Raw genomic sequence first — 14897 nt, 5'->3', positions numbered from 1 at the left:
TACAATCTCATCAGCATTTATTATTACCTATCTTTTTTTATTAGACATCCTAGGGGATATAAAGTGGTATATCACTGTGGTCTTGAGTTGCATTTTCCTAGTGGCTAATCATGTTAAGTATCTTTCATGTGTTATTTGGCCATTTATATATCTTCTCTGTGGAAATGCCTATACAGATTCTTTGTCCATTTTTAATTAGGTTGTTTAACCTTTTATTACAGAGTTGAAAGAGTTCTTTGTATATTCTGGATATAAGTCCTTATCAGATGTATGATTTGCAAATATTTTCTCCCATTCTATAGTTTGTCTTTTTAACTTTTTTTTAATTGCTCCCGAGACAAAAACATGTTCAATACTTTCTTGATTGTGTACTTTGAAGCACAAAGTTTTTATATTTTGATGTAATCCAATTTATTAGGTTTTTTTTTAATTGCTGGTCTTATCTGTTGGTGTTGTATCTAAAAAACCATTGTCAAACTCAAGGTTATGAATATTTGTGCTTTCTCCCAAGAGTTTTATAGTTTTAACTCTTATATTTAGTAATATCCATTTTGAGTTGTTATTATTATTATTATTATTATTATTATTATTATTTTGCGTAGTATTGCGGTAGGAGTCCTGTTCCATTCTTTTGCATATGGATATCCAGTTGTTCCCCAAACCATTTGTTGGAAAGACTGTTAGGTTCCAATACTAATTTCTCAGATGTTTACTGGGTGTTCTATCATTCAGTTCAATATGACACTATCTGGATTTAGCATCAGATCCTAGAAATTGAAGAGTAAGGTCCCCAATGACTGCCCTTACTTCAGAAGGTAACTGCAATGAACACTTCTGTCAGACAGAATTGGCCACAAATTTGGGAGTTCTCACAACACTCCCTCAGCTTCAGTAATTCCCTAGCATGACTCATAGAACTTATAAAACTGCTATATTTTTATTATAAAGGATTCAAATGAATAGCCCAGATGAAGATATACATAGGATAAGTCTAGTCAGGTCTTGAGTACAAGAGTTTCTGTTTTTGTGGAGTCAGGGTATATGACCCTCCCATATATCGGTATGTTCACCAACCAGGAAGCTCTTTGAGACTCATTGTTTAGAGCTCCTCTTGAGGTTTCATTACATAGGCACGATTGATTAAATCATTAACCTTTGATTAAACTCAGTCTTCAACCTCTCTCCTCTCCTCAGAGTTTGGGGTAGTAACGTTCTGGAAAGTTCCAGTCCTCAAATCACATGATTGCTTTTTTTCACAACCTCTCCCATCCAGAAGCTATCTAGGGGCACAGTTAGAGGAGTGAAGTCATAGCATAACAAAGGCATGCCTATTGTTCAGAGAAATCCAAACGTTTTTGAATCTCTGTGCTGGGAATCAGGAGCAAAGACCAGATTTATTTTCTTTCTCTCTGTTCCTTTCCGTGTTTCTGTGTTTCTGTCTTTCTTTCTTCCTTCCTTTCCTTCCATCCCTTCCTCCCTTCTTACCTTCTTTCCTCCCTCGCTTCCTTTCCTTCCTTTTTCTTTGTCTCCCTTTACCCTTCCTCCCCTCCTTCCATAATTGTCCCTTCCTCCATTGTCTTGCAAAGAGTGTCAAAAACCAAATGACCATAAATGTCAGGGTTTATTTCTGTACTCTCAATTTCATGCCATTCATTGATTTATATTTTTATCCTTATGTCAGTACGACACTGTCTTGATTGCTATAGCTTTGCCCTAAGTTTTGAAGTTAGGAACTTTGCATTCCCCAGCTTTTTTCTTCTTTCTCAAGATTGTTTTAGCTATACTGGTTCCCTTGATTTCCATATGAATTTTAGGATCAGCTTGTCAGTTTCTACCAAAAAAGCCATCTAAAATACTGCTGGAGGTTGTGTTGAATCTATAGGTCATTTTGGGAAGTCTTTTCATTTAAGAACATCAAGTTTTCTGATCCATGAATGTGGCATGTCTTTCCATCTTCTTAGATATTATTTTGTTTCAATGGTATTTTAGTTTTAAATGTAAAAGACTTCCACTTCTGTTACTAAGTTTACATTTAAGTATTTTCTTTTTTTTTAAGATTTTGTTTATTTATTCATAGAGACACACACACACACAGAGAGAGAGAGAGAGAGAGAGAGAGAGAGAGAGAGAGAGAGAGAGGCAGAGACACAGGCAGAGGGAGAAGGAGGCTCCATTCAGGAAGCCCAACGTGGGACTGGATCCCGGGTCTCCAGGATCACACCCCAGGCTGCAGGGGGTGCTAAACCACTGCGCCACCAGGGCTGCCCTATTTTGTTTTTTTTTTTTTTTTCTATGCTATTGTAAATAGAATTGTTTTATTAATTTTATTTTTAAAATTGCCATTGCTAGTATACAGAAATTTGATTGATTTTTATGTACTAATAAAGTATCCTACAACCCTACTGAACTATTTTTAGTTCTAATAGTGTGTTTAGTGAATTTGTTTGGATTTTCAAATAAAAATAATGTTATCTACAAATAGATGGTTTTACTTCTTCCTTTTCAATCTGGATCTTTTTTATTTCTTTTTCTTTATTAACAAACCTGGCTGTAATTTCTAGTACAATACTGAATAGAAGTGGTATGAGTAGACATCCTTGTTTTATTCCAAGATCTGGGGTAAAGCAGTCAGTCTTTTACAATTAAGTATAATAGTTACAGTTTGTGTTTGTATTTTTGGAGATGCTCTGTATTAAGGAAGTTTTCTTGTTTTGCTTATTTGTTGAGTGTTTTTATCATGAAAAGGTGTTGGGTTTTTGTCAAATGTTATTCACGTCTATCGAATAATTGCATTATTTTATATTTTATTAATATAGTATGCTCCATTTTTTGATATTTAGATGTTACACCAATTTTATATTTCTATGATAAATCCGAGCAGGTCTTTCTTGGTATATAATCTTTTTTTATTGTTCTATATACTTTAAAAGAACTTAGGTACTCTAGAAGTCACCCAAAATTATTGAGACTTTTAAAAATGAAAAGTCTTAAAATAATAATCCAAATTATGCAAGTAGTCTGGTTCTAAATCACCTCCAAACCTCTGGTTATAGTATGTTAGACCAATATTCTAGAAGTAGAATTCTGTTTTCCTTAAAGTACTTTCTTAAGTCTTTTTAAAGTAGTGACCACATAATCCAGTTGATGACACAGGTAACTCCACCATCCTAGAGCAGAAAATATATGTAGTTTATATTTATACAATTTAAGAATCGTGTTGCAATGTCACAAGAATCAATAATAAATGTTTAAACATTTTTAAATGATAGAACTAAACACTTTGGGGATCCCTGGGTGGCGCAGTGGTTTAGCGCCTGCCTTTGACCCAGGGCGCGATCCTGGAGACCTGGGATTGAATCCCATGTCGGGCTCCCAGTGCATGGAGCCTGCTTCTCCCTCTGCCTATGTCTCTGCCTCTCTCTCTCTCTCTCTCTCTCTCTCTCTCTCTCTGTGACTATCATAAATAAATAAAAATTTTAAAAAAAAGTTTTAAAAAAAAGAACTAAACACTTTGGGAGCTAAAGCTTAAAAAGGTCGAATAGGTGATGAATTTATCCTTATAAAAATTATTCTACATCTATAAGTAAATGAAAAAAATATGATAAAATAGTGATATGTATTAATTTTGGGGAGATTTTTGGAAAATAAGGCTTATCTATGTAAGAGGTTAAATAAATCTCCCAAGACATAGCTCTTCTGTCATAGGGCTGATGATTAAATCCTGGTCTTTGGTGCTGGGTGACTCAGTCAGTTAAGCCTCAAACTCCTGATGTGAGCTTAGGTCATGACCTCAGGGTTGTGAGATGGAGTCCTGAATCAGGCTCTGCACTAGGCATAGGGCCTGCTTAAGAATCTCTTTCTTTCTCTGCCTCTCCCCCTTCCCTCTCTAAAAACAAAACAAAAGAAAACAACCCTCCAATAACAGACCTGGTCTTTATGACACTGGAGTATGAATGTGAAAGAACAACTGGGTATAAATAAATAATGTGTTTCTGCTTTTATTTTGCTGTTTTTATTCATAATGTTTTTTACATAGAAATTATAGAATGAGTTTGTAAACTTTTATTATTTTTTTTTAAGATTTTATTTATTCATGAGACACACAGAAAGAGGCAGAGACATAGGCAGAGGGAGAGGGAGAAGCAGGCTCCCTGCAGGGAGCCGGGTGCAAGGACTCAATCCCGGTACTCCAGGATCAATCCTGGTACTCCAGGATCATGCCCTGAGCTGAAGGGAGATGGTGCTTAACCACTGAGCCACCCAGGCATCGCTGTAAACGTTTATTCTGATACAATTTATTGTCCTAATGTAACATAGCACTGTGCCCTAATAAGTAATAGTCTGTATTTAATAAATCTTAGTCCCCATTTGGATGTTTTCCATAAAGTTCTGTAGCTGAAGTAATGTTGCCTTATACATATATTTTAAGTTAACCATCAAGGAATATAAAGAAGTTTACAATTGTTTTTCTCTTTAAAACGAGGCTCAGGGTTACATATTCATACATGTGCTTGCATAAAAGAATTAATAATACAAAGATTTTTAAAAGCAATTTAATTGATACACCTCCAAAATAACTGGTCCACATTTTTATATTTCAACTGTTATTATCTTACCTATCATTTACAAAATTTATTTTTTAGTTGTTCTTCCATTATTCATTCATCAACCACTAACTTATGTTGTCTTATGTTGCTGTGTGGCTGTGCATCTTATCTAGAAAAAATTATTATGATGAAATTATTTAATATTTCTTCCAAAGTTTTGTCATAGAAACTTCGTTTAACTCTATGATGCTTGATTTTTTCACCTATTTTAGGAATTACTTTGATTTCTAACTACTTTTCTTTCCTGTATTTTTTTCAGCTTTACAAGAAATAGATAACATCAAGGACATCGGGAGTGGGAGAGATTGGACAGGGAGACTCAGCAGGTCAGGACATTTGTGTTATCATTTGCTGATCATTCTTTTGCCATCAATCCTAGAGTTCTCAAGTCTCTTGCCACTTGTTTATTTCTTGGACATGCTTATTTGGTATGTTCTCAGTTTTGCAAATCATGACTAATGACTTCATATACAAAGTCTAGCATTTGAGTATCCTTTTTTTAGGATTTGAAGATTAAAACAGAATTTAAATGAATTTTCAAGAATAGAAGAAAATTTTTTACCTAATAAGTTATATAAATACCTTGATTTCTACTATTCTTACATAAATTGTTTTGAATGATGATTTCTTGATTACTTTTCCAGAATCAAAACTTTAAACATATAAAATATTATTGATTATAGTAATATTTAGTAATGGTTATAACACTTGGGTCATGAAGGTTGTTTCCTTTCTTTACTGTTCTATTCTCTGGGCTTGGATCCACCCTAAAAGCTCTGGACACTTTAGAGTCCATCTGTTTGCTTACACTAATCTTAACTACTGAATGTTGACTACTACGTGTAAAATGAAGGTTAATTAAAATACAATTTCTAATGGAAAGATCCAAGCAGTCACAGGGTCTACTATAAACATTTGTCACCATTGTGGAATGTGTCACATTCCTCAGTAAGCTGGAACCATGCTGGCCTTTGGGGTGTCCTTTGCCCTGAGTGTCCCCATATGTTACTAATGGTTTCATGTTCACTTCCTGCTTCAGAGAAGTCTCACAGTTGTCTTAAACAGTGATTACATCTCTGAGCACAATTGTTTAGCTATTTATAGAAGCTTGGGAATCATTTACCTCTGTGTCATGCCTATCACTTCCACAATTCTTCTGGAATTTAACTTAACTCCTCTGCATACCAACTTCTATTGGGTTTTTCAGTGTTCATCACAGAGAGGGATAAATGCTTTTGTACTTCAGTCTGATCACATCTCTTCTAGTAAAAAGGCTTTTTCAGAAAGGAGCTAAACTTAAAGTTCTTCTGCCTGGATGATTCAGGGATTTAGTTATTTCCTAGCATTAGCATTAGAGACCAGACAGATTGTTATTTTTATGTATTGAGAGAACACTAGTCTCCAGCTTAAAGGAGATATAATTTCAAGTATATTTTGATGCAATGCATCTGCTCAAGTCTCTGTTCTTAACTAAATGAGGTAAGATTCCCTCAAAAATATGTATTTAGAATGATATGCTTAAGTGATTGGGCTTTTAAGTATAACTCCACTGATTCTTGCAGCTTTGAGATTTCCTTTGGGCAATACTCTCATGGTTTTCTGGTGATAAACAATTCCACATTGTCAGTTGACAAATATTATTAAACTAAACATTAAAAAGAAATAAACTGAAGCCAAAAGTGGTAGGTTTTCTTGACATCCCGCTGAAATGTAAGTATTGACCTTTAATTTAATATACTTGTTGAGTTTCGTATGTTTGGAAGCAAAATAAAAAAGCAGGGGACAAACATCTCATAGATCCCATAGTCTTGGGAGATAGAATCTAATCCAATCTACATACTTTACAAACCTAAATTGCTACCCAGTGTGACATGAAATACTAACAGAGGTGAATCTGTGTTTCTTGACATGGTGCAGGCCTAATGCATTATGCTGACTTAGAGATTATGGAATACAAACAATTCTGCACACAACATTGTGCACACATTTAAAAAATATCATCATCTGCCATGTCCACCAATTTACAATCTATGGAAAATACAATTGATACTAATACTTGACTTTGGATTGTACTGATATTTGAATAAATTGAGAACTTTAAGCTTTTCTTTTCTTTTTTTTTTTAACTGTTGTTTCTCTGGAGAAGTTTCCCATTTGGCTGGATGAAATGGAAAGATGATTATTCATTCATTCTTTCATTCATGCAACAGAAGTTCTTATGTTCCTAAAGCTTTAATTCTAGAGGAGGAGAACATAAAGTGAAAATTTAAATATATAGTTGACCCTTGAAAAATGTAGGGGCTTAGGGTGCTAAATTTCATTCAGTTGAAAATCTGCATATAACTTTTGACTCCTTGAAAACTTAACTAATAGTCTACTATTGACTAGAAACCTTACCAGTACCATAAATAGTCCATTAACACATATTTTGTATGTTACATGTATTATATTCTTATAATAAAGTCAGCTAGAGGAGAGGAAATGTTATTAAGAAAATCATAAGAAAAATACATTTATAGTACTGTATTGTAAAAATTCCATGTATAAGCGGACTCATGCAATTCAAACCCATGTTGTTCAAGAGTCAATGGTGTATGTTAATGGAGATACATACTAAGAAGTAAATAAAACAGAGTAAATAGAGAATGATGGGAGACTTTTTCAGATAATATTCTGAATTTCAGATATTATTCAGATACTATGTCTGAGGAAGGTGTTTCTGCTAAGGAGAAAATGAAGCACAAACCTAAGTGGAGAAAGGGAACCATTCAGATATAAATGGGTGAAGAGACACTCCTTATACTTGGTATGTTGAAAGATTGTCAAGAAAGGCAATATAGTAGGAAAAGATTAAGGAATGGACAAGTAAAAGATGACAATGGGAAGAATGATGTGGTGTCTATCACAGAGAGCCTAGTAGATCACAGTGGGACCTTGAATATCATTCTGAGTGAGATGGGATTCACCAAAGGGATTTTAGGGACATCATATGGCTCACATGTTTTAAGAATCACTCAGACTTACAGGGTATGTAAAGCATTTAAAAAATTTCTCTTTGGATACAGAATATAAATTATGAGTGAAAATAGACTTAAATTAACAACAATCAGGGCAACATTATCTGATCAGGATATTGACTGATGATTGTGTTTTAGGAGCTAATGTTAAATAGTGTAGCTCTCATTTTTCTCTTCCATGTCCTTAATTTGCATAATTCTTTTGAATTTGAATCATGTTCTTTGGCAGTGTATAATAACTTATTGTTTTATAATAGGGACATTAATGACAATGATATGTAATATTTAAAAATTATGTACATCTGATTCTTGTTGTGCATGCTGATTTTCCCATTTGTTTGTCATTTATAATTTCAACCAAAACTACATAGCCTTGTGTAATTCCATAAACAAGTCATGAATTTTATCTTCCATTTGTAAGGGAAGATGCTTGATATAATGTCATAGTTTTATTACAATTATCACATGATCTGTTAGACTATTTATGATGAGGGGAAATGGAGTATTTAAAAAAAAAAAACTTGTAGGATTTAGAGGGCACAAATTCTGGAACCAGCTTTGAAACTTACCAGCTGACTTGGGGTCTTTAACGTGTTTGCCTAGAAGTGATCAACATTTATGTTATCTCTGTAGTTCCTTTACATTTGTTGACTCAGTGTGCACATACTACATGGTAAAAAAAAATTGGTTGAATTAAGAGTCACCTACAGTAGAAGTGACCATGTTTAATATAAATGAGAAAATAAGATTATTTCATATAAATAACAGGAAAATCTCCATATTTATTTTGGTAAAAATTATCAGAGAAGATATTATTGATAGTTGGAAGGAAGAGTCATTTCTAAAATTATCATGATTATCATGTGAAAGAATCAAAGTCGGTATGAGAAAAATAATTTAAGGGTTGCCTTATGTTATCAGTCTTGTGGCAGCAGTTTCCAATTGCCAAATGATAGTTTACCATAAAATTTTCAAACCTTTAAATCAATATATTAATAAAGTATTTTAAAACTATAACTAAGGTTATAGCTAAGCTTAAATTTCCATTATTCGGCTATCAGAATATGCATGCAACAAAATATAGAGAGACACATATGTGTCTATATATTTGAAAATTTTTATTTATTCTAAATTCTTTTATTTTAATTATAAGAATTATAAGAATCCTTTTTATGATTAAATGAGAAATAAAGAAATTATTCTTTGAATTATGAAATTTTTTGAAGTATCAAAAATTGTTAGGAATCCATTCATTCAATTGTTCGTTCTTTCATTCATTCATATATTCTTACTGAGTCTTAACCTGTGGCAGGCATTCTTTTATTTATATTGCCTGACTTTTTCCCCTTCCTATACTTGACTTGAATTTCACTGGTTGAACTGAGCATATTATTCTCTGTCAGTTCCAGGAAAAAGGCTGATTTAGATCTTGTCTTTCTGGTGGCATCCATGCCTTCCACAACTCAGACCGGGTACTCAAGTGGGTTGGAGTAACTATAAAAGGAAGTGAGGGAGAATGTTGATTTTACTTGTCCAATAACAGGAAATACATTCATTGTGCTGATTCCCTGTGGACATGTGGAGTAAAATATTTAACTCACGAATGATTTAAATCATCCTCCTTAACGGTAGTTAAATACACTGATGCTATAGAGATCTGACAAACATAACTATTATCATAGGACTACTGAGAAGTTTTTGGACAGAAGTGCCAGTTAGAGGAGGGGAGCCCTCTCCCTGAATGCTCAATGAGTGCTTGCCTGGGGTGTCCCCAGGAACAGGAGCTGACACAGGTGTTCAGCACAGTTGCTTACTGCTTCCCATCAAGAAGGATGGGGGGTTCTTAGCACTGCTGGCTTGTGGCACTCAGTGTATTTGGCAAGCAGTCAGCCCTGGCTGTGGATTTCCCTGGGGAAAATAAAAGCCACAGGAGAGTCATCAGTGTGACCTTCTGCTGGGTAGTTGGCACACAGTTGCACCACAGGAAGGCTTTCAGTTGTCATTTTCTGAACGGGGAGATATCAGGTGCTGATGGAGGCTCCCCATTCAAGGTGGGAAGTGTAGAAGGAAAAAAAAATATTGAGCAGAAGCTTACCAAATAATTCCCAGTTATGAAGCTTAACACCAGCTGATCTTCTGATAAAAGGGATTTTTTTGGGGGGTGAGGGAAGGGAGGAGAGGGAGTTTCTTTGGTTCTGTAAGCACAATTATAAGCTTTCCTATTTAAGTCTGACCCATCATATTGAAATGCTGTCACTAGTATCATTAGCAAGTAAAGTGTTGATAACATAGTCAAATGCACAGCAGAGTTCTGGCTCTTAAGTGTCTGGACTAACTCCCAATATTAGGAATAGGAGTCAAACTGCCATCACTTTTCCTGCGCTAACAGACGCCCTGCCATTAGCAGTCTGAAGGCAATTTTAATAAAATACATAGCCCTGCTGAGTTGGTCTCAAAAGATAAATAAGCAATGCAGAAAAGAAGCTTTTGTTTAAAAGTAATTATTTAAACTATGCATTACAGGTAATTTTCTTTTACCAGTAAGGCAAATGCTATCAGAATTTCAATAATGATTTGGGGGCACTTATCTAAATAATGCGATATTGTCATTTCTAAGAGTTAAAGCATCGCTTTATTTTCACTTATATACAAAATGAGGGTGAATTGGATTCAGGTATCGTGTGCATGTGTTTTACAGTTTATATTACATTTTTTTGGGTGAACAGTGTTGTATTCTTAGACAGATTTATGGAAATGTAACAAGCTGGTGATGGAGTTCTGGGAACTGCAGACTTGACTTCCAAACACAGATTAGAACAGGAGGGCAAAGAACATCTTTTTATTTTTCCTTCGCTGTCAGAAAGGAAATCACATTTCAGTCTTTTAAAAACTCTTTTAAATAAGATGCTTGTACATAAACCACAGTCACAAGGGTATAATAAATGTGTACATATATCAGAGGAGCCAAAGCTTTGTTTGCCAAAAGGTAAAAGTCTCAGAAAGCTTTTTCGGAGTCTATTTGGAAACGATTAAAACCACCACCTTTCCTTTTCTTCTTGATTGTGACACACTGGCCTGAAATCCTTAATACAGAATTAGCTCTGGCCTTACAGCAGGCAGAATAAAACTTGCCTACATAAGTGTAATGTGAAGGGCATCAGGAAGGATTCTATTTCCAACTGCCATTCAGGGGAAAGGTAAGCAGCATGTGCTTTAGAAGGAGACAGACTTCAGTTCAAATCCTACTCAAATCCCAAGTTGCTTTTTCTTCTCCATAATATATCAACTTAGATAAGCCATGTGTCTTCTTCAATCTTTGTTTTCTCATCTATAAAATAGGATAATACTAAAAAAAAAAAAAAGAAAAACAACTTTGTATGATTTTTATCAGGATGAAATGAGACAATACATGTAAAGCATGTAGGATTTTATGTGGCATAGAGAAAAAAAAACTGAACAAATGTTTTTTTATTTTAATGATCTTTTTAAAAATTTTAATGATATTTTAACAAAATTTCATCAAGAAGGTTATATGTTGAAGACTGTGTGCGATAAATATGTTGATCAATATATGGTTTCCTCTTCAAAACTAAAAAATCTAATGTAGGACAAATATTTAACCGTAATACTGTGTGCCAGTTGTAATACTGGTATGGCATTTGAAGACATAAAGGACTCAGGGCTTAATCTTGGCTGTGGGAAAATTGCCATAGAATCTTGGTTTGTTGAGCTTTCAAAGTGAAGATGCTAAGCTATATATTTCTATCCTGAGCTGTTGTGATCAAAGGCAACTATTTCTTTAGAGTGATTTTTCCAGGTCTTTGTTCTTTCTGTTCTCCTTCCTTTATATTTATGTAAACCTTTTCTTTCATTTTTTAGCACTATTTTTAAATAACATCTAGTCAGAGAGGAGAGGTAAATATATATCAACCACTCAAAAACTGTTCAGCATCCATCCTAAAATGATATAGGGGAAGAGTTAATATATTATATTGCTAATGGGAATAAAAGTTGGTACAAATCCTTTGGACAGGAATTAGGCAATATCTAACAAATTTACATATACATATCATCTGACCCAACAATTCTATTTCTAGGAAATTATCATGAAGACACACCTTTAACAATACAATACAGAAATCACAAGCTCGAGGTTATTGATTGTGATACTGTTTATAATTGTAGGATATTAAAAACTACCTAAATGTCATGCACAGGAGAGTAGTTGAATATACCTATACACTAGGGCATCTCCATATAATGTGGTACCATGCAATTATAAAAAGAGTAAATAGATGATAGAGTAATTTTTCAGTCTATACTGCCAAGTGAAAAAATGCAGAAGTGTATTACCTAGAGTGAAAGGGAAATAAGAAAAAAATATATATATGTTTGCTAACTGGGGCAAAAAACTAGGAAAAAACACTAGAAACTCATGAAATTGGTTACTTACAGGGTTAGGTTCAGCAAGTGGGGACTGAGAAATTGAAAATAGGGTGGAAGGGGTGATGGGAGAGTGATATTTATATGAATGCTATCTGTCCATCTATCTCTCTGTTTATTTTTGTATAGCTCTGATTTTTGGAACTGTGCTAATGTTTCACATACTCAAAAATAAATAATTAAAATGAACCAGGGTGACCCAGAAGCCTCACATGAAAAACAAACACAAATAATTAATAAGCTTTTCTATATTTGTAAGAATTGCAAATGAAGAGAAGGGGGAAGAAAGGGCTAATTTAAGTAACTTTGCCAAATGAACTTTATACTCTACAATTTTAAGAAAATCAGTAACTATTGTACTCCAATTAGAAAATTTGTTTCTGCATGATATAGATTAATGACTGTTTTTTGTAGGGGTCAGAGTTAACATTGTTGAAATTGCTTTAAATGTGTTATAGGACTGAGAAGCCTAGGTGGCTCAGTGGTTGGGCACCTCCCTTCGGCCCAGGGTGTGATCCTGAGGTCCCAGGATCAAGTCCCACATCGGGCTCCCTGCGTGGAGCCTGCTTCTCCCTCTGCCTATCCCTCTGCCTCTCTCTCTATGTCTCTCATGAATAGATAAATAAAATCTTTTAAAAAAATGTGTCATAGGACTGTGGATAATGATGGCTATTTTTCTCCCTCTAAAAGAAATTAAGAGGGCTAGAACAAACTCTGTGGTGTTGAATTGGAATCTGAGCTATCAATAGGAACTCATGGTATGTGTGTGCTATATATACAAAGAATGTATCACAGATATACAGATATAAAAGCAAAGAAATAGTTGTGTGTGTGTGTCTGCCTCAATCTACTGAGAGGCCTAGAAGCAATAATATATCAATACTGACGAGCACAATTAGTACCTAGATTTTGGCTTCTAAATACCACTTTCAAATAAAAGAAACCAATAATCTTTATAGGAATGGATGTTTCTAACACAAGAATAGGAAGAGTATATGATGAAAAACTGGAACATCATGTGGTGCAAGAAAGTAGGGAAAGACCAAAAAGTGATGAAAACACATTGAAAAGACACATGAGCCAATGTGAAGTGGCCCCTGATGGCCACATCTAGGACATATGAGGAAGAAAATAATGGTAGTTTTGAATTATATTTAATATAGTTTGTGACACTATAAAAATGACTGAATAAGTAAATAAATGTGGGGGAGAAAAACTCTTTTATAAGAGCAGAATACCAGTTAATAAGTATAGAAGGAATGATGGAACTAGAAAATCACCATCTGGTAAACACCACAGTAATAATCTTTTCAGGCAAGAATTGCCACTGGATAGTAAATTAGTGGTGAAAATATGATGATAAACAAGATACTTACATATTGTTAAAATATCTCTTCTTAAAATGCTTATTCATTACAAAAGGGAAAGTAGTAACTTTTCAATGGAAGAACCTGGCAAGCACCACCTAAAACTAGCAAGGTCAACATCACTAGTAATGGGATGTATTGTCATCATGTGATCACTCCTGTGATTCACTGAGAAAGGCACAAAAAGTTGTTTCTGTCACATCCTTGCCCAAAATGCATAATGTGAATTTATCATGAGGAAATATCAGATAACTCAAATTAAGGGACATACTATAAGGTAATTCAGCAGTACTATTAGGAAGGGTCAAGGTCATGAAATGCAAAGAGAAACTGAGGAGTTGTGCCAAATAGAAAGAGACTAAGAAGACATGACAGCGAAATATTGGTCCATGGTCCAAGACAGGACATTAGTGGGGCAATCCCAATTTCAATAAGGTCTGTAGCTCAGCCAGTTGTATTGTATTAATATTAATTTCTTGGTTTTGATCATTGTATTGTGATTTTGTAAAATGTTAATATGTGAGGAAGCTGGGAAGTCTACTAGTTTAGCAATGTTGTGTAAGTATGAAATAATTTCAAAATGAAATTCTAAATTGAAAAATAAAAATAATAAAAATGTTTGTCTTAGGTAAGATGTACGCATGTATTATCCATTCCTTCTTTATTATCATAAAGGGTTTGCTGTATAAGAGGGTGATCACTAGACTCTAAGAAGAAAGGGAAAATTGTAATAGAGTGATAAGTATGTAGCATTGTGAACTAGGTCTTATTCTGTTAACTGGCTCTGTCACACACTGTGTAAGCCTTGAGGGTACTTACGATATCTTTGCATTTGCTAGTCTATTTTCCAATAAAATAGAGATAATGATCTTAGCAATATGGTTTCTAATTATTCACACCAATGGAGGAGAGCAAAAATGTCGAGTACGGAGCCCAACGACAATAATTTTAAGCACTCAAGTGAAGATCAAGATTTAATGTCATTGAAGGACCAAGTGTATTCTAGTAGGTATAAAACTCCAGATTATGAAAATATTTCCAGGGACAGAAGACAGAGCCAGCGGATGTGTGTGAAAAGATCAGTAAGCAGACAAAAGCTAGAAAGGAAGTACAAGCACAGTACACAGTGCAGCCAGTCAGTCAGACACTGAGAGTCCAGATTCTTCTTTGTTAAAAAGATTTTATTTATTTATTCATGAGAGACACACAGAGAGAGGCAGAGACATAGGCAGAGGGAGAAGCAGGCTCCATACAGGGAGCCCGATGTGGGATTCGATCCCGGGACTCCGGGATCCGCCTTGAGCCTAAGTCAGACACTCAACCGCTGAGCCACTCAGGGATCCCAGATAGTCCAGATTTTTAAGTTAGATACAGGTTCTGGTGACTCATATCTCCCCAAGTTTGATGGAGCCAGCGAAGTGGGGGTAGTACTCATTAATACTCTGTGACAGCATTAAGACTAG

At 34.6% G+C, this 14897-nt stretch overlaps 1 protein-coding gene across 7 annotated transcripts in view; it reads left to right on the top strand.

The window, feature by feature from the left end:
* The window catches only part of SOX5 (SRY-box transcription factor 5), a 999299-nt gene that overhangs the window by 332607 nt on the left and 651795 nt on the right, over positions 1–14897 (top strand). For all 7 annotated transcript variants that reach the window (XM_055318826.1, XM_055318829.1, XM_055318827.1 and 4 more), the window contains exon 5: positions 4867–4933. The gene's annotated coding sequence lies outside the window, so the exon portion shown is untranslated. The remainder of the gene's footprint in view (positions 1–4866; positions 4934–14897) is intronic.

This window comes from Nyctereutes procyonoides, unplaced genomic scaffold, assembly GCF_905146905.1.
Source record: "Nyctereutes procyonoides isolate TBG_1078 unplaced genomic scaffold, NYPRO_anot_genome, whole genome shotgun sequence".
Classification (NCBI taxonomy): domain Eukaryota; kingdom Metazoa; phylum Chordata; class Mammalia; order Carnivora; family Canidae; genus Nyctereutes; species Nyctereutes procyonoides.
Note: the sequence above shows the minus strand (reverse complement) of the source record. Positions and strands in the feature narration are given on the sequence as shown.